At 39.5% G+C, this 21,367-nt stretch overlaps 1 protein-coding gene across 1 annotated transcript in view; it reads right to left on the reverse strand.

Annotated features, from left to right (window-relative positions):
• Window positions 1–20,655, reverse strand: part of LOC115262720 (protein stum) — a 204,190-nt gene extending 183,535 nt beyond the window's left edge. Inside the window, exon 1 of the mRNA XM_062842740.1 lies at window positions 19,752–20,655. The gene's annotated coding sequence lies outside the window, so the exon portion shown is untranslated. The remainder of the gene's footprint in view (window positions 1–19,751) is intronic.
• Window positions 20,656–21,367: the final 712 nt, after the last annotated feature.

Consider the following 21,367-nt stretch of genomic DNA (forward strand, 5'->3'; position numbering starts at 1 on the left):
CTGAGATGATTGGTATATGCAACTCGGCCCTGCGGGCCTCGGATCGAAAGTCGGTTTTTAGAGCGTTATTTATACCCTTCTTTTGGGTGTAAGAAGGGTAAAAAGGAATTTATTGAAATACTCTTCGAAAGATATCTCAGTAACCACATGCCCAATCGAAATAAAATTTCAGGGCCTTTTACAAGGATATTGTAGCTTTCATTTGATGCTAAGAGAACCCAAATAGGTTGACAGACGGTTGAGATATTTATTATGATACACTTGGTCAAAAATCTCTCAAAAAGATAACCAGTATTACTCCCAAGTACTCTTTGAAAGATATCTCGGTAATCAAATGTGCAATCCTAGTAAAATTGTATAGGGTTCTACTAGGATGTTGTAGCTTTCATTTGGTGCCAGGAGAACCGAAATCGGATGACAGACGGCTAAGATATTTATTATCATGCACTTGGTCAAAAATCTCAAAAAGTTTAGTTGTATAAATCCCAAGTACTCTTGGAAAGATATCTCTGTAGAGTAAAGTGGGGCAAAAGTTCGAGTGGGGCAAGAGTTTCTTTTGAAGTTTTTGAGCTCAATTCAAATTATTTCTTCCGGGTGTCAAGGTTGTTCGAAGCCTTTTTGAAAAAGAGTCTTTCACTCCAAAAATTATGAAAATTGATCAATATTTCGAAAAGTTATGACAAAATGTTGGTTTTTGATCAAAAAATTGCAATATGCGATGGTCCTTCCAACGCATGGAATGGAGTTGTAATGAAATCGAATTCGATATTTTATTTTGGGGCGTAACTAGGTATATTTTGAAGATGCTTTAACATGTATAACTTTTTGCAAAAAAGATTTGGATATCATATTTTACACATAGTGGGGCAAAAGTTCGAATTGTGGGGCAAGAGTTCGAGTCATGTGGGAACTTTAGGTAAAAACCTAAAATTCTGCAAAATGTATATATTATCTCTAAAAATGATGGAATTAGTGAGAAATTTCGATCAAAGTTGAAAAAAAAAGTTGATTCATCTGAATTTGGCGGAAAACTACTAATTTTTGGTGTAGTAAATTAAACCCTGATTTGGATAAAATCCAGATCGAACTTCAAAGTGTATTTCAGTTCCAACATCAAATATTAATTGGTTTTTGGTATTCAGATTACCAAAGGGTCGAAATAGTGTGCTACGGTTAGTGGAATTCCACAAACACTAGATACGAACTTTTGCCCCAGTGGTGGGGCAAGAGTTCGAATTAGACACACACATACAAAAAGTGATGTAACTCAAAATTGCAAAGACATATGGCGTAACTTTGTTCAGCAAATTTTTAGCTCACGGATGGTAGAATCACCGCACGGTATTCATTTATTTTTATCTGCTTCGATTTCTTGAAAAAAGTTGAATTTTCAACTAAGGTCGAACTTTTGCCCCACCTTACTCTAACCAAATGTCCAATCGAAATAAAATTTCTAAAATCTAATGCAAAAGGAAGGTTAATATAGTGTCACGTAGGAAGTGTAGAATTAGCTCTAAGTTAAAATACACATAAATAAAAACAAAAAAAAAAGTGTCACGTAGTAGGTAGTGGACCTACTGATCAGGCTTGATAATCCTCCTCGAAATCAAAAGAGTTTTGCAAAATGCTCTAGAGCGGTGTTTTGCTTTTGCCTCGTCGTGAGGGAGCGAACGAACCCCAAACAGAGAGGCAATAAAAACTGAGCGAGGAAGAGGGGAACAAAAAAAGAGCCGATGATTATTTCAGGTTTTTGAGTGTGATTTTCGCCTCGAGAGTCTTTCTTTGTATGGGAGTGGAACTCGCGAGAGCTTTTTGAGTGTGAGTGGACGTGAGAAACACAACAAGCAATTATGAATGTTGGGCAAACTCCTCGCTGCGCGGCAAACTCGCGCTCGGTGCTGTTGAGGATTTGCGTTGTGATTTCTGAGTTTTATTTTCACTCCTCAGAAAATCGCCGAAATCGCTTCCTCATTTTCTCGCGAGGGAGTTTCTGTCAAGCCTGCTACTGATACATGATAGGGTCTTGTACAGAGGCAGACCCCGAACTTTTGATCGATGACATCAAGCGTTAATTTATTTTAATAACTTTTTACCCTTCTTACACCCATAAGAGGGTATAAATATCGCTCGAAAAACCGACTTTCGATCCGAGGCCCGGAGGGCCGAGTCTCATGTACCAATAAACTCAGCTCGACGAACTGAGCAAATGTCTGTGTAAAACAGTCCAATTTATTATAATCAATTACGTTACCAGGCCCACCCTACGACAATCTTCATCCTTAATGAAGATGTACCTAGAACTCACTCTCTCAATATCCGAGGTAGCGAAAGCAAAACTACTCCGTAAGCGAGATAGATACGAAGTCTCATGGATCGTGTTTAATATAAACCACTTCAGTATCGAATAAAGTGTGCTCATTACCCTGATAAAAAGTATCATAAAAATACAATAAATCTTATTGTTACAACACCATTTTTTTCGAAAAATATTCACCATTAAACGTATTGTAATTTACACGGCACACTCACCTTCCCCCTATTGTTCTATAATATTCGGCGAATGGTAAATGACACTTTTACAATAAAAAATGATGGTCGTTATATATCTTAACCATAAAATTTTGAGAAAATTTTCATACACTTTTTTCGCGAAAAACAATAGAATGTATTGTGTTTTTATGAGACATTTTTAGGGCAATTTTCAAAAGAAAACAATATATCTTAATGTTTTTTCATTGTTCCTACAATACGAATGCAATTAATTGAATGGCGTCAAATGAATCGTTGTTACAATAAAAATACAATAGTATTTGTTGTTATTTGTAAGCAGTTTTCGCTTTTGAAAATCCATAGAATTTATATTTCCCGCTAACATTTATATCCAGCATTTACGAGCACTAACGGCCGCCAGAATGATATGCACATTTTATGATAAGAATCAAACACTCTGATGTCTGTCTGGTATGTATTGCTTGGCAGCTGTTGATAAGATCTATCTTCAATCTTTTCAAATAACTGCCAAATATCACAAGTCAGACCTCAGGTCGTATGATCCATACCATAAATCGTTCACAATTCATGTGGCCATTAGTATCTGTAAATGCTGGAGAAAAATGTTACCGAGAAATAGGAATTCTTTGGGTTTTCAAAGGCGAAATCTGTTTACATAACAACAAATATTATTGCATGTTTATTTTAAGATCGGTTCAATTGACCCCATTAAACTAATTATATCGACAATGATTTTTCATAAGGGCCTAACTGATTTGATCGATTTCTCTTCGTCGACTCTCTCTTTCGCTAATAACTTGATCTAAACAAACAAAATCATTATTCTTTTTGTTCCTATAGCAACATGTAGTCGTCTTCTTCGCATTTCAACCAAAACATCTTTGGAAAACTCAATACACTTTCTGTGATAACACAAAGAGAGGATCGATGAAGAGAACTCGAAAATGTCAGTTAGGCCCAAATGAAAAATCAGTGTCGATATTTGTATTGTTATCAATGGTAGTTTACTATTTACTAGATTCCTTTAATTTATTGGAAAACATCAGAAAAATCATTGTTCATCTTTTTCTTGTCGTAACATCCTCACTTGGCTAAAACCTGCTTTTCAGCTACTTTTCTATAAGTACTTCCTCAGTTATTCATTGAGGGCTTCCTCTGCCAACACGGCTTGACGTCTGTCAGTCGTTGAAGTTTTAGCGAATAACATTCAATAACCGAAACATCTACTGTACTCAAATTTAAAACGAAAACTATAAAAAATATTTCAATTGATTTTTTATTTGATTAAACAAACATGATCCAAGCAATAATATTTATTGTTATTTATTTGTAACGAATTGTTTTAAGTATAATTGAGAAATAAACTCTTTTTTAATAAAAAGTCCATGAGAACTTTGCAGGCACTTTTGCAACTATATAAAAACAACTTAAATTAATTTTTACTGATAGTAACTTTAAATTATTATAGAACTATTGAAAAACAATCGAATCAATTAGTCACTAATAAAGCTTATGTTCATTTATTGTACGAACTATATGGGCTTGATTTCTATTGTAAAAAGTAACAATATATCTACTATGTGTTTTATTGTGAACAATAAAACAAGTCATATGTTAATAATATTTACCATGCAATGAATGGTAATTTTTTATCCGTATTGCCAGTGACACTGCCGTAAAAGTATATTTATTTTTTAGAAAATTTTGCGACTTTGGGTAAAGTTTATGTACAAATATTTTTAAAAAGTATCACCTCAATCACGATTTAAGTTTCTTTGACTTTCTGAATGAAACCTAGGGTTTTGAAATCGGTCGCAAATTGGCGGAGATATGGGCCTAAAAAAATGACTTGTTTTCGAGGGGGTGACCCCAAAATTTTGATCGGGAGTGTATGTTCTGGGTGTCCTATAGGGCACTGCATGGAATCCTCTCCATCTCTTTCACTCTTACTGAAATCTTGTAAACAACAAGGCCAAGAAACGTCAAAATCCCATACAAATTCAAAACAGTGCGGTGTCCTATACCCTAGATCGATGGCCATGCGATTTTCGCAATACCGAAGTTCAACAAATTTGGAATGATGCAGCTCTCCCACACTACTGTGAGGCATACTTCTTATTACGGTCAACAAAAATAATAAATCGCACGTGCCGTTTGAGCCGGTAATAAACAGTTCGAATCGGTGCTGTTCCAACAGCACACCCTGATACAAAACAAAAAGTTGAAGGAAACCCACGCGACTGGTGGACCGTCCAAGGATGTGTGCCTGGTCATAACACAAACACCCTTGGAAGGAGTCAAGGAAATTTTCCAGCTGATTCTAGGTGCCACTACGACACGGTTGCACGGTTGTTACCAACAGTGGAACCTTTTAGGCAAGACAAGACAAAAAAAGAAAGTGGAAGAAGAAAATGGTACAAACAAATATTAAAAAAAAAACAATGAAAAATTACATGTTGTCATAAATTTTATCGGAAGTAAAAAAACAGTAAACATTCTTATCACAACTTCTTTCAACTACATATCACACACCATACACAATGTCGTTTAAAGTACATACCGTAAAATAGAGTAATATTATGTAGTGAATTTGAACAGCAACCAAAAAACTTGACTGAACGTCAATAACAGTGCTCGACAAAATTTTACAACATTTGGTGTTAAGGGATGAGAAAAAAAAAGAACAGGAGTTTGGGACCCTAGAAGTGTCATAGTGAAAGAATTTTTGAAAAATATTGGACCGGGCCTTCACAGTTCATGACCGAAGTTTGTATGGAGAACATGGGAACATTAGAACGTGCCGTGCATATTTTTAGGCGTTTTCGGTATTTGGGTTAGTTTCGTTATTGTCTAACGCCTAAATATATGCACAGTGCGTTCTAATGCGCATATCAGTTGAACACCCCAAGTTCTCCATACAAACTTCGGTCATGAACTGTGAAGGCGCGGTCCAATATTTTTCAAAAATTCTTTCACTATGACACTTCTACATCACACATCAAAAACATCAAAAACGCACAATTTTTGGGAACATGGCATACTACACAGTGATCAACGTACCCCAGGTTGACGGTATCGCGAAGTTTCCACTCAGCGCTCCCACGCTTTCCTCTAATTTCCCCAGCTTTCCGTTCTGACGCAAAAACGGCAAACCTAGAACGCCACCATGGCGCGGAGTGGTCAGTCTCTATACATGCAAGTAGGTAGGACTTATAGATGTGGCCTGACTGAGGCGAAAGCCTGAAACGAGGTCACTTTTTATGGGACTTGCTCGCGCTGCTAGTGGCGAGTTTTCCACATCGTCGTCGTCCACAGCATGAACGATCAATACCGACCACTACCACCACCAGAAAGGTGAACCAGGTTCGTTAACCCAAAATCCAGGTATGGCACACATTGCCTTCTGATGGGTGTCCGGTCCGTCCGCGACTGGGGTCGAGCGAGGCGATGAAAGTAGTCCCCGACCGGGTTAGTGGGAAATCAAAATTTGCGACAAAATCTACTTATGATTTTGTTTACCGTTGGAAATCCATTGCGTTAATCGGTAAATGCGAGGTTGCAAATTTATTGACCAGTAATCAGGAATAACGAGTAAAGGCCCCATTTTTCTCATTTATTGAGTTCAATATAAAATTAAAAGTCCTAAAACAACAATTTGTCCCCATAATACTCGATTTGAAGGGGCCCGTGGCATGTGGCTACACGTTCACTTCATAAGTGGATGGTCATGGGTTCGATCCTGGCCCCGGCATTTGCAATTTTTCGTCAGTTGCTCTTTCCCGAGCAGCTGATACCTGACCCTCTTCTGAGCTTATGCTCTAACGGACCCGGAAATTTGGATATCAGCGAAGATTTGGATACCCAGAAGAAACTGCGGTCGAAAAAGATTCACCCACGTACCAAATGCACTATGTACAAAACGCTAATAAGACTGGTGGTCCTCTACGGGCATGAGACATGGACCATGCTCGAGGAGGACCTGCAAGCACTCGGAGTTTTCGAGCGACGCGTGCTAAGGACGATCTTCGGTGGTGTGCAGAAGAACGGAGTGTGGCGGAGAAGGATGAACCACGAGCTCGCTGCACTTTACGGTGAACCCAACATCCTGAAAGTGGCCAAAGATGGACGGATACGGTGGGCAGGGCATGTTGCAAGAATGCCGGACAACAACCCTGCAAAGCTGGTGTTTGCAACTGATCCGGTTGACAGAAGAAGGCGTGGTGTGCAGAGAGCACGATGGGCGGACCAGGAAGAGCGTGACCTGGCGAGCATTGGGCGCGACCGAGGATGAAGAGTGGAAGCCACAAACCGAGTATTGTGGCGTATGATTATGTCTTATCTTAAATGCGATGTTGAACAAATAAATGTATGCATGTATGTAACAGCCACATATCACCATCCTCGTGCTCATCTTTCTACCATGGACAGGGTAGAAAAGTGACAGAAGCGCAAAGGCAACTAGTCCTTTATAGTAGAATTAGAAAAGAATACATTTAGGCGCTGTACAATGTGTGTAAGAGCAGCTGCCAATTGAAATCGCTCACGCAGTGCCCTAGTGGGCAAAAGAGCTATAAATTAGGTTAAGTGGTTGGAGAATAAAAAAAATCCCGGCCTCCGTGAACGTTAAAAAAAATCTCGATTTGCAGCAGCAGCTCTACAACATCGGTCACGCTCAACGCTCGGCACAACACAATCCGCCCAATTTGGGAATTTCGTGGAAAATGTCCTATATGGGAAATTACAACCAATTGTAAGATCACTTGGAGCTAGGACAATTTTGTCCCAATTCACCAAAAGTGAAAACAACGAGGTGTGTGTTGATGTGCGGTTCACAGGAGTTTCCTCTAGAAGACCGAGTACCCGTAGACGGTAAGTGCAAGAGAGTGCCTCTTGTTTGAGATACATGTGTAGTGGAGCAACGTCAAAGAAAACTTCGAGCGCTGCCGTGGGAGTTGAAGAGAACGCTCCAGACATTGCCATTAAACAATCCTTTGGAGATGGCCTAACTTTGATTGGATCGTTCTCATTTCAGCCTTTTGCCACCACACAAGACATCCATAGGCCAATACTGGCCGAACAACAGTTGTGTAAATGTGTGGGGTTTAAGACCCCAAGTTGTACCCAAGGTTCGCCGGCATTGCCCGAAGGCCTTACAAGCTTTCTTGATTCTGAACTCAATATGAGGTGTCCAGGAAAGCGTGGAACCAAGAATAACTCCAACGTACTTTACTGCCGTAATTCTGCAAAGTGACGTAAGCGACATTGAGAGTTTTGGGCCATTTTTTGGTCATTATGCATTAAACTCTTGCTCATCCTCTAAGTTTCTTTCCATAGATGATAGATTACGACTTGATCTTGCATTCTAATACAGCAGGCATACCACAGTGTTATTTTTACACCAGATATTATATATAATATACCAAAAAATATCGACATTTTTCATGGCGCTTACGTCACTTTGCAGAATTACGGCAGTTTACCTGTTTAGTCACATCTATTTCAGAATCCAAGAGACGCAAAGGTAGACCGCCATTACGGTTTCGCTTTTCCGTGAAAAGAATGTTTTACTCGGATTTGCCGAAAGGCCATATACCAACCCTCAACTATCTGAAGGGCGCCTTGCATCAGGTCGAAAAGGGTGGTGATACAGTAGGAAAACCGCTGTTATTGAGTTGCCTCAATAGCGTATCTGCTACGAGATTCCACAAAAGTGGTGATAATACTCCCCTTTGGGAGCATCCACAAACGCTCAACTTCCTAATCCCTGCTAGACGCAATGTCGAGAAAAGATATCGATTTTTGAGCATTTGATGAATCCAACTGGAAATCATTGGAGATATACCATGACTCCGTGCGGCTTCCAATATGGCATCGAAAGGCACATTGTCAAAGGCACCCTCGATATCTAAGAAATGATCCAAACAAGACTGCTTTTGAGCGAATGCTTTCTCGATATCGTAAACAACCTTGTGTAAAAGAGTCACAGTGGACTTACCAGATTGGTAGGCATGTTGGTTCACATGAAGAGGCACGTTGGCCAGATGAACATCACGGATGTGATGATCCACAATGCGTTCTAAGCATTTCAGAAGAAAAGAGGTCAAACTGATAGGTCTGAAACTCTTTGCTTCTTCATACGACGCACGACCCACTTTCGGAATAAACTATACAGTAATATCCCTCCAGGATTTGGGAATATACCCTGTAGCAAAACTGCAAACAAGTAGTTTTTTCAAAACAAGTTTGAAATAATCAAATCCCTTCTGAAGCAAAATAGGATAAATCCCATCTGCCCCAGGAGATTTAAAAGGAGCAAAGCTATTGAGAGCCCACTCAATCGATTCTATAGTTACGATACTCCGAGCCGAAGCTAAAGAATCATAACTACAAGAAAAGACATCAGGATCATCCGAAGATGTAATATCCACACATCCAGGGAAGTGTGTGCTGAATAAGCATTCCAGAACTTCCTCATCAGAGGAAGTCAGATCGCCATTTGGCAAACGAAGTTCGTTCACCCGGAAATCCTTAGATTTCGCAAGGATTTTGTTTAACCGACTGACTTCACTCAAGCTGGAAACATTTGTACAAAGGTTTTTCCAGCCGGATCGTTCAGCAGACCGGAGAGCTTTCCTGTAGGCCTTGCGAGCCGACCTGAAAGCCTCCGAACCAGCCGAACGTCGTCTGTTCCAACTCTTTCTACATTGTTTTCTGAGCTTCACCAAATCAGAGTCACACCAAGAAGTTCCTCTTGTGGTCTTCATAGACCGCAGAGGGCAAGCTTCATCAAAAGCTTCCATGATGAAGGCCGTTGTAGTATCAACGACATCATCTAAATCACTTGGAGTGTTAATGGATGGTGAGTATCCATGAAATTTGGCCGCAACCAAATCAGTAAAAAGATCCCAGTTGGTTGACCGGGGGTTCCTGAAACGTTGCGTAACATCCACATGTTCAAAAAAGATGTAGCGATGGTCAGATAAAGATTCTTTATATGACACATGCCAATTGGTCAGCTCGTGACTAATTCTACTAGAGCAAAGCGTTATGTCTAACACTTCCTCTCTAGCAGATACCATGAAGGTTGGGCGGTTGTCTATGTGAAGTAATGCAAGATCTGTACTACTTAAGTACTCCATCAAACTGGAGCCTCTTAAGTTAATGTCTAAGCTGCCCCAGATGATATGGTGAGCATTAGCATCACTGCCAACAATTAGCGTAAGGCCTTTTGAAGTACAGTATGCGATGATTTGTTGGGAAGCATCCGTAGGGGATGGTTCATCATGCGGTAAATAAACCGAACAATAGACGTATTTCCTGTTGAGGTTTCCAACAGGTACATCAGTTGTGATAGCACATACATCTCTGGTGGTTAGTTCAGAAATGAGTGTAGAAACTACTGCGTTGTTGACAAGCACACAGGCTCGAGGCATAACACGCGACTTTGCCATTTCATGTTTACTGAAAGTAGCAAACACCGGGTTCACAATATTTCCTAGATAGAAATTCCCCTTACGAAAGTAAGGTTCTTGGACTAACGCCACTTGGGCTGTACCATTTTGCATAAGTCTACAAAGATTGATCGTTGCTGTTCTTTTGTGCTGAAGATTGATATGAACTATCCTAACCGTAGCCACTACCCAAACTATGCAAGATTAACCCGAAAACACCCGGGACGATCTACTTTTGGCAGAAATGCAATATCTTCTTTGTTTTAAAACATTTTACCCCGGATTTTTTTTATAGTCAAGGGGAATAGTTGTGCTAAGAAATGCATGGTACCTCCCCCCTTTGCACCCTCCCCCCTTTTGCGGGGAGGCGAAAATACGTGTTTTTTTTTTGTATTTTTCATAAATTCTACATGTTGCTGCTGAAATTTTATCGTTTTGCTAATCATCAATAGTTTTTACTGATCCTAGATATGCAATGTATTACTACCCATCATAGTCTGTTGAAGTTTTGATCCCAGAGCTATTCTAAGGCCTCCAAAGTACTCCGAAGTTTGTGACACAAATCTAACATTCTCAACCAAATTTTATACACAATGAAAGATTACAGAACATTGTCTACGGTACTCAAAAAGCCTCAAAGCACCCCTAGAAAATTCATGGGGTATGAATTGGGTGATCTAGGTCATCCAAACTACTCTGGAATTCATTTTCTTAAGATCTTGAACATCTACCATCGTTTGTGTTCACTCTGTCCAAGAAATTTAGTCACGTTGATGTTCATTACACCTCACAATGCTATGAACAACTTGATATTGTGGTAGTTGGACATTCCGTGAAATACAAATGGCCTCCAATACACTTTGAAGTTTGGCTTACGATATCTACATACTGTCTTATGCTTTAGTTGTGAAAAATTTTCATGGAATGTAGTCTATAGTGCTGATGGAACCTCAGTGCACATCTATAATGCTTTTGGTACATTCATGGGATATTCCAGGCTTTCAAACTATTCTGGAATTAGGAACTTCAAGGTCTACAGGCTCTACTCTTGTTTTTCTTCACTCTATCGTCATAATTCTCTCACGATTGTGTCTGTTGCACCTCATTATATTACGAGTATCTGTATTTGTTGGTATTTGGGTGTCCACTGGCATACAAATGGATCCAATGTATTTTGAAGTATGGGTCGCAATACAAGTAATCTTAGGATATTTCTATTGTAGCGAATGCTTGCGGAATATAATCTACGCTACTGTTAGAACCTCGGAGTGCAATTCTGATAACTAAGCAACATTCACTTGATGATCTAGGTCATCCATACTATTCTGAAATTAAGACTTTCAAGCTCTACAAGCTCTACTCTTGTAAATCTTTATTTTATCGATGTACTTCTTTCACGATTACCTCTGTTGTATCTCATAATTTGTTGAGAATTTGTGTTACTTGTTCATCCACTGACATACAAATGTTCTTTATGGTATTTGGAAGTGTCGGAAATTACCCAAGAATTCCTCTAGGCGTTCCTCGGAAATTCCTCCAGGAGTCCCCCAGAAATTCATCGTGATATTCTCCGAGAACAGCTTTACGAGTTCCTAGGGAATGTCTCGAGACTTTCCGTGAAATTTTTCAGGAGTTTCCCAGCAGTTTCTCGAAAATTTATTCAGGAGCTAAGCTGGAATTCCTTCAGGAGTTCCTTAGGAATTACTTCAAAAACTTTTCGAAGACATGCTGCAGGAGTTCCTCGGGAATTCCTTCAGAAATTCCCAGAGGGTTCCACGGGATTTCTTCATGCATCCCCTAAAAACTGATCAAGGAAGTTTTCCCAAGAGTTTCTCCAGAAATTTCTCCTGGAATACCTCCAGGAAATTTTCAAGGGATTTCTCCAAGAATTTTCCTAAGAATTTCTCCAGGGATTCAACAGCGGTTTCTCTAGAAGTTCTTCTAGGGATGCCTTCAGGAATAACCCCAGAAATTCCTGCATTGATTCCTCCATGGATTCATCCAGGAATTCATTCAGGTATTCCTCCAGGAATTCCTCCAGAGCTCTCTCAGAAGTTCTTCCAAGATTTCCTCCAGCAGCTAACCCAGAAATTTCTTCAGGATTCAAGGGATTCTTCCAGAAATTTCTCCACTGGTTCCTCCAGAGTTTCCTCCAGCAATTCTCCCAGAAATTACTCCGGAAATTTCTTCAGAATTCATCCAGAAATTCCTCCAAGGCATCTGTCTAGAATTCTTCCAAGAATCCCTCCAGGAATTCCAAAAATTTCTACTGTACCTTCCCCAAGAATTTTACCAGAGAACCCTCTAAGATATCTGCCAATAATCCCTCAGGAATTTCGCTAGAAATTCCTCCAGGGATTTGTCAAGAAATTCCTTTACAAATTCATTCAAAAATGCTCCAGAAATTTCTTTATAAATACCTTCTAGATTGTTTAGGATACCTCCAGAAATTCCTCAAGAAAATACTCGCGGGACAACTCCAGGGATTCCACCGAGAATTCCTTCAAGGATTTTTTTTTTTCAGAAATTCTTTCAAGAAGTCCAACAATAAAAATAATAATAAGAATTTCTCCAAGACCTGCTCCAATATTTATATCAAAATTCCTCCAAGAATCCGTCCTGGAATTTGACCAGGAGTTCCTTTATAATTTTTTCTAGGAAAACCTCCAGGGTTTTTCAATAAATACTTTCAGAAACTCCTCCAGAAATGCGTACTGGAATATCCCCGGGAATTTCTCCAAGAATTCCTTCAGGTAATCCTCCAAGAATCTCTCTAGAAATTTCTCCAGGAATTCCTCCAACAATTCCTACAAGAATACTTCCAAGAATTTCTTCAAGAATTTCTTGAAGAAATTTCTGGAGAATACCCTGGAAGAATTCCTGGAGTACTTTCTCCAAGAATTCATGTAGTAATTTGTGAAGGAATTTTTAAAGAATTTCCCAGGGAAATTCTAAGAGGAATTTCTTAAGGATTTCCTTGAACTGCGATGGAATTTAGAATTTTTTTTTCAATTTTAATTTTCTGGAGGAATTTCTGGAGGATTTCATGAATTATTTCCTGTAAGAATTCATGGAGTAATTCATGCGAGTGATTCCGAATTCACGTGAGGTATTTCCTGTAAGAACTGTAATTGAAGGAATTTCTGGAGAAATTCCTGTAGTAATTCTTACAGCAATTCCTGTTGAAATTCATGCAGTTATTCCTGGAGGAATTCCTAAAGTATTTCTTGAAGGAATTCCTGGGGTGTTTCCCGGAACAATTCCTAGACGATTTCCGGTCTGTAGTAATTCCAGAAGGAATTCGTTGTCATTCCTGGAGTAATTCCTGAAAGAACTCCTGGAATATTTGCTGAAGGAATTTCTGGAATATATCCTGGAGTATATCCAGGAAGAATTCCTGGAGGAATCCCTGGAGGAATGACTGATGGAATCCCTGAAATAATTTAAGGAGGAATCCCGGTGAGGAATTCCGGGAAGAACCCCTGTTGCAATTGCTGGTGGAATTCCTGGAGGTATTCCTGGAGGAACTCCTGGAGGAATTTCTGGAGGACACCGTGGAAGAATTTCTGAAGGAATTCCTTGATGAATTCATACATAAATTAGCAGTTATATATGAAGAAATTCCTGGAGGAACTTCTGGATAAATTACCCGGGAAGATTACCCGAAAAAATTCTCTGGAGGAATTTCCCTGGAAGAATTCCTGGAGAAAACTCTGGAGGAATCCCTGGAAGAACTTCTGGAAGAATCCCTCGAATCCTGAAGAAATCCCTGGATTAGTTGTTGGAGGAAATCTTTGATGAATTCCTGAAGGAGCTCTGGAGGAATTCCTGGAGGAATACCTGACTGAATTCCTTGATGAGTCCATGGAGGAATTCGCGAAGGAATTCCTGGGGATATTCCTGAAGGAAACCCTGAAGGAAACCCTTAAGGCATCCCTTAAGGAGTCCCTGGAAGAATTTGTAGAGAAATCGCTGGAGGAATCGCAGGAGAAATTTTTGGATGAACTCCTGAGAAAATTTCCTTGAAGAGTTTCAAGGGAATGCCTGGAGAAATCTTTGGAGGACTCCCGTGGAATCCTCGGGAAATTTCTGGAGGGATTCCTGAGGAACTCCGAAAGTTCTTGAAGTAATTCCTAAGGAACTCCTGAAGGAATTCCAGCATAGCTCCTGAAAAAACTTAAGAGAAACTGCTGGGAAACTCTTGAAAAATTTAACGGGAAGTCCTGAGGTATTCCCTAGGAACTCGCAGATGTTCTCGGAGAACATCACGATGAATTTCTGAGGGACTCCTGGAGGAATTTCCGAGGAACGCCTAGAGGAATACTTGGGTAATTTCCGACACTTCCAAATACCATGAAGATCATTTGTATGTCAGTGGACGCACAAGCAACACAAAGAAATACTCAAAACATTACGAGATACAACAGAGGTAATCGTGGAAGAATAAAGTAAAGAGATGCAAGAGTGTAAAGCTTGAAGGTCTGAATTCCAGAATAGTTTGGATGACCTAGATCACCAAGTGATTGTTGCTAAGTTATCAGAATTGCACTCCGAGGTTCTAACAGTAGCGTAGATTATATTCCGCGAGCATTCACTACAATAAAAATATCCTAAGATTTACAGATATTGCGACCCATACTTCAAAACACATTGGATTCATTTGTATGCCAGTTTGACACCCAAACACCAACAAATACAGATACTCGTATTATAATGAGGTGCAACAGACACAATCGTGAAAGAATTATGTCGATAGAGTGAAGAAAAACAAGAGTAGAGCCTGTAGACCTTGAAGTTCCTAATTCCAGAATAGTTTGGAAAGCCGGGAATACCCCATGAATGTACCAAAAGCATTATAGATGTGCACTGAGGTTCCATCAGCACTACAGACTACATTCCACGAAAATTTTTCACAACTAAAGCATGAGACAGTATGTAGATATCGTAAGCCAAACTTCAAAGTGTATTGGAGGCCATTTGTATTTCACGGAATGTCCAACTACCACAATATCAAGTTGCTCATAGTATTGTGAGGTGCAATGGACATCAACGTGACTAAATTTCTTGGACAGAGTGAACACAAACGATGGTAGATGTTCAAGATCTTAAGAAAATGAATTCCAGAGTAGTTTGGATGACCTAGATCACCCAATTCATACCCCATGAATTTTCTAGGGGTGCTTTGAGGCTTTTTGAGTACCGTAGACAATGTTCTGTAATCTTTCATTGTGTATAAAATTTGGTTGAGAATGTTAGATTTGTGTCACAAACTTCGGAGTACTTTGGAGGCCTTAGAATAGCTCTGGGATCAAAACTTCAACAGACTATGATGGGTAGTAATACATTGCATATCTAGGATCAGTAAAAACTATTGATGATTAGCAAAACGATAAAATTTCAGCAGCAACATGTAGAATTTATGAAAAATACAAAAAAAAGCCACGTATTTTCGCCTCCCCGCAAAAGGGGGAGGGTGCAAAGGGGGGAGGTACCATGCATTTCTTAGCACAACTATTCCCCTTGACTATAAAAAAAATCCGGGGTAAAATGTTTTAAAACAAAGAAGATATTGCATTTCTGCCAAAAGTAGATCGTCCCGCGTGTTTGCGGGTTAAACTCTTAGCAATCACAGCACAAAAAAGAACAGCAACAATAAAGCCAGATCGGTATCGATTTGAGTGCGCCAAAGGCGAGGATGCGCAGAATACACTGTGTAAAACGCATAATGCGAAACCATATAGGTGAAAATTTAAACAAATTAATAACATCTTCATAATTCCGCTCTTATTCAGCCTCAAGTATGAGATTGAAGAAGGGCAGCTGATTGTCTCGGAGAAACACAAGGTCCACCGCGCTATTGCTCCGGTTAGCACAGTAAGGGCAAATACTGTGGAGGGTGCCCTGGTACTCCACAGGCTCCGTTTGCGATTAGGTTTTTATAAGACCCACCTAACCATTCATTCCTAGGCACGGTAAGCGTAAAGCCGCATAACACCATGAATCAGGGGTCACCTGATTAGTGGATTCCTACCACTGGAACAGGCGGTCCGTAGTGCTATTCTTAGCCAGTTGAACTAACCGCTACCGATACCAAACAGCTATCTAGGCTGATCGGGAAAAGAAGCTAATATTGGTGATCAACTTCATACGGGCCCGAAAAGCCACAAAAGTACTCGGGAAACACTTATTAAGTGAAACTGACTTCAGAAACCTGAATCTTCAGGACGTTCTGTTGTTCTTGACCCGCTGTGGTAAAGAGCTATAGGCTCTCTTTACGCTTTATGCATTATCACAGTGCCCTTCTCAGGGCGCTGTTCGAACCAATTGTGGCACGCTTATGCGTTATTACAGTGTCCTTTTCAGGACGCTATGTGAACCCATTGTGGTACGTGTTACGAACGCGAAGCGTGAAGTACATTTCAATCCACACAATTCGGAACGAATTCCTTTCCAACCATTTCCTACAACTAACCAAGCGAGCCGCATCATAAAACCCCAATCAAATTCGAACAATCATGACCTACCACAATATAATAGGGCCCGCGATTATAAACGTAGAGCAGAGCGGCAATGTTTATCAGCATAACGAAGCAAAAGCTATGCGGCTGAGGGACTCGACTGACTTTGAGCAGTATGATAAAATAAACAATCTGAAACGACACCCGATGGAAACCATACCAATAGCCTAGCAGATCGGCAGCATTCTAAATGTAATCAAAATCCATCATTGAACTTGATCTTGAAAATTAGGCCAACTGAGCATCGGGATCGTGCAAAATATGAATGGTAGATCTAATTCTGTACAAATACAATCAAATCATGTAGCTAGAGAGATTGCTCAAATTCAGGAAAATTCTCTCTTCGGAGAAGAAAATATTTCTCCTGTGAAAACACGAAAAACCATGTACCCGCGAAAGATCATTCTAGAAATCTGGCCGCTCATATATTCATGTTAAAACACGTACTGAAAGTGTAAATGTGTAGATCGTAACGAGAGCCGCTATTACATCATCCTTTCAGGAAAGATCATGTGGTGCATCGGCCGGGAATAAATTTTTGGTAGACCCTGCGGCTATAAAAGAGGAAGATCAATAAAGACGACAGTCAGTTTTGTTTTTGGACTCCACACTGGATACCTCCCGGATAAGTATTTTGCTACCGTAATCCGGGGTAACATTGATCAGAATTTTCGATCTTTCTTGAATAATTCTCTTGTTAAAGCAAACGTTGCATGTTTTATATTTTTCAAACAAGTACTGGCCCCCTAAGTATGTGTTAAGCTACTCGAAAAAGTATTGTGAAACTTGAAAACATGTTTAAATAAGCTTTTTAATATAATTTTTTATTTTGTTGATTTGGGGTATCATTGATCATGTCAGTGATCAATGTTCGTTTGTGTTGAAAATACCCTTACTTACTAAATTCGGGGACGCTGATTTCGAATATGTTGTCCAAATTCTTACAAGTTTTGTACTTTTCAAGTTAATTAAAGATTAAAATCCTCAAAACTGCGAATAACGCCTAAAGGTAGGCAATTGCTTAAGAAATTTAATGCTTTCTTTTAAAAAATCGTATATTTTATAGAAAAAGAGCACTTTCATAGAAGTTTCATTTATTTAATCCAACTCCAGGATATAGTTTTGAAGTAATACAGTGATTTCGAACCTCATATTGTATCTAGTATTCATGCCAAGCATGAATGTTTGACAATGTATCTCATGGTGTTATGAAACAAAGTTTTGGAAAAATACATTTATTTCAATGTTTATGTAATTCAATTTTCATGAATTACATGTCATTTAATAGCCAAATAATAGCAGATTACGATATACCATTCGATAGTAGAAACAGATTCAATATAAAATGCTTGTTTGAACATTTCATGAGGTCGGTCAAGCCGATCAATGTTACCCCGCTGATCAATGATACCCCGTATTACGGTACTCAAATTCCTTTGATCCTGAACTTGCACTTGCGAAGCTTAAATTATTCTGATCACTTGATTGGATAATTCAATCCTTCAAAAGTGTTGATACTTAGAATCGTGGAAGCCTAAATCATTGGATCGGTCAAACTTTTTCTCACTCTGGTAAGCCAAGGTTCCGAATGCGAGTAACGTTGGCATGAGTCTAGAAAGGCCTAAATCCTATCACACACGATTTGGACGTTCGATTTTAACTATTCTCCTTCTTGAACCTCCTACCCTGAGTGAGTAGTATCGGTGTTCGAAAGTAACGCGTTCCGTCTAGTCTGTTGGTTGGTACGCACGGAATGTAATACCGTATCCCTTCGCAACGGTACCGTGAAACGATTGTGGGTTTCGTCATCCTGATCATCGTCGATTCATCATCGCGATAGCTGTGGACAAGAGTGCTGCTGGATTCAGTAAGTATTTGGTCTAGTCCCACCGCAAGAGGAACACCACACCACGATCGTGCTGCCAATTGGAAGATTGCGCCCCGGTGCCAACGCCAACAGTACGCTTTTGCGAGTATGACGATCCTATTCCCTTACCTGTCCTTTCCCATGTCCTATCCTTTTTCCTTCCCTTCTCCGTCAGGTAAATGATGAATAGGCTCGTGTTCATGGCGATGGCACAAATTTCCCGAATGGAGGAGAACGTGCCTCTAGAGCCGACCTACTGATACCTGATAGTTGTTCTTTCAGGTGCACCTCTCGAATTACTATGGCATAGCGATTCTCCGACATTAAATAAGACATTATGGGGTTCTTCTTGTACATGTCACTACAAATTAATCCCAATTGTCCAAAAATTACATGAAAACAGATAGAAACACAAACCAGAACAGAAATCGTTCCAATTTGTATAGGCAAATATTTGACCAGATAATGAGTCGAATCCATTCAGGTTTGCTTGGTTTCTTGACTCGTGCGCAGAGAAAAACCCATTGCGAACTTTTACCCCGCATTACTATATGTAGATCATATAAGGTCTTATCTCATGCAAAACAAATTCATTCGCCCAAAAGGTCTCCAAAGTTCAATGCACGCAAATAGATACCGCGTAGATAAACTGTATTTTTGAAGGGGGACATATTACATTGCTTCTTCATTAGGTACACTTCCGTCTTCTAGGCATAAGAACAAAATTAATAACGACTTATTGCATATCACGCAATTCTAGAATTATATAGTTCATCACGATAAACCGATGCAACGAATCCCAATTAATCCTGAAAGTAAATGCCCTGCTCAAGGAGCAACAAATAATTCTTGACAGACCCCACCCTTAATGGAGCGTCTTCCCCTCAAAGGTTTATTATGGTACAGGTATTCTTCGATATAACGTACCCTCGATATAGCGTACCCTCGATATAGCGAATTCGATATAACGTACATTTTGCTTCGATATAACGTACAACATTGAATTTTTTTATTTTTCCCTGGAATAACTTTCGGACAAACTACGAAATCACTCAAATCAATTTTTGTTGCAGCATTAGCCTTTTTAGCTAAAATTAGCACAATTTGGGGAAAAATTTAGTGTACGTTATATCGAAGCAAAATGTACGTTATATCGAAGCACAAAAAACGAAATGAGTTTTTCATGAAAACTCATGTTTATCATTATTGATTTTGTGAATTTCACTGAAATCATTAATTGGGGTTAATTTCACGTCGAATACATCAACATTAGCATAAGAAATATTTAATTTTTCTCTGCTTCGATATAACGTACACTTCGATATAACGTACAAGGAGAAAATTTTTTTGTACGTTATATCGAAGAATACCTGTATTAGCTTAAATAACAACTATCTATCTTACCTCGCAAGTCTATTTTAGGTATCCATCGTCGACCACCAGACACGGTAAACGAATTCCTTGGAAAGACAGGCTCCGTCCCACACTCACACGATGCCCCCAAACCACAAACCAGCACAAAAGTTATCACTCGCGAGCGCACTTCGGTTGCACTAATTTACGTTTTAAACTCTTCTCTCGCGTCCCGGCACCAACAAGGTCTCGCTTCTCGCCCGTGTGGTGGCACTCCTTCCTACCATCAGAGGAGTGTGGCGCCCAGTAGTGTCCGGGATTGATTGATAACTTCCGTTCCGTCCGGAGGCACCCCTTGGCGCAAGCTCACCGACGACCACCGATTAAATGTGAGGTTTTGTGGAGAAATGTTGGAGAATATTTTATTTTCTATCTAATGTAATGCACTATCACCGGTTCGTTGCGCGATCTGACACTGCCTACCGCCACCAAGCACTGCACCTTGCTCAAGGATGGCGTGTTGCATTCACTTTCGGCATGCTTCGGGAAAGGATGGGCTCTTGGTTTCACTAGTAATTCAGTTGTTTTTTTCGGAACTGCACCTGTGAGAATGGTTGGAATTTTGCTTTTAACTTAGTGGAGGAAACTGATGCGGGGTAAAATATATGTAAATATGTAGTAGGATCAGCCACCGGATCACCTGCTGCTCTAACTCTACCATAAAATTCAAAACTATTCATTACCCTACATTGCAATAAGGATACAGCTTTTAGTAAAAAAAAAAAAATGATGTTAAATGGGATAACTTTAATATTACTAGGCGACCCGGATCGTATGAAATAACGACTGTCTAATTACACTAGTTTACAAAATAAAACGACAGTCATGAACTTCTAATAACGACCAAAATTGTTCATGCATAAATCACGTGCTAATTTCCGAATCGAACTCCAAAAATGCATAAAGAATAGTTTTTGGGTAACAGCTGAAATTCAAGTTTCACAATATTTAAAAACTTTAGATTTTCTAAAATTTAAATATTTTGTGTCACGGACAAACCAGCGTTTTATAGCGACTCTTGTAGAAATTGACAAATTTCTACTTTGTTTCTAAGCTAATTTAACTGACTATTCCCTCGGCGTCGAAGAATTTACCCTTTGGAGCTGGAGGGGTCATTTGTGACCCCAACAAACAAACAACTATATAAATTCTCTAATCCAATGAAACGGAATACTGTCTTCGGCATAGTTATTGCAAATTGAGTCCTCTACTATGGAAAAATGGGAATATTTGTATTTGAGACATATGGACAGAAATGTTATCGGATTGTTATAACTTTGTCTATATTTTTCCCAAGCTTCAAAGATATTCTTGGAAAAATTAGCACAAATGGTTGTTTTACGCTGATTTGATGTTTGAACCAAGCATATTTTCATTTGAATCAACTTCATTGAACACCAACATTCAAATTCTTAAACCAAGCATATATGTCATTACTTGAACCAAACTCGGAGGCATACCCAAGAGTTGTTTATTCGATCGGAATTACAAGTCCCGCTGCGCCACATCTATTCCGTAATCGATTCCTAGAGCCATCAACAAGTTCAGCTTTGTCGTAAGTTGATATAAATCAGAGCATATGCAAGTACGAAATACGTGATTGATAG

The sequence above is a fragment of the Aedes albopictus genome, chromosome 3 (genome assembly GCF_035046485.1).
Source record: "Aedes albopictus strain Foshan chromosome 3, AalbF5, whole genome shotgun sequence".
Taxonomy (NCBI): Eukaryota; Metazoa; Arthropoda; class Insecta; order Diptera; family Culicidae; genus Aedes; species Aedes albopictus.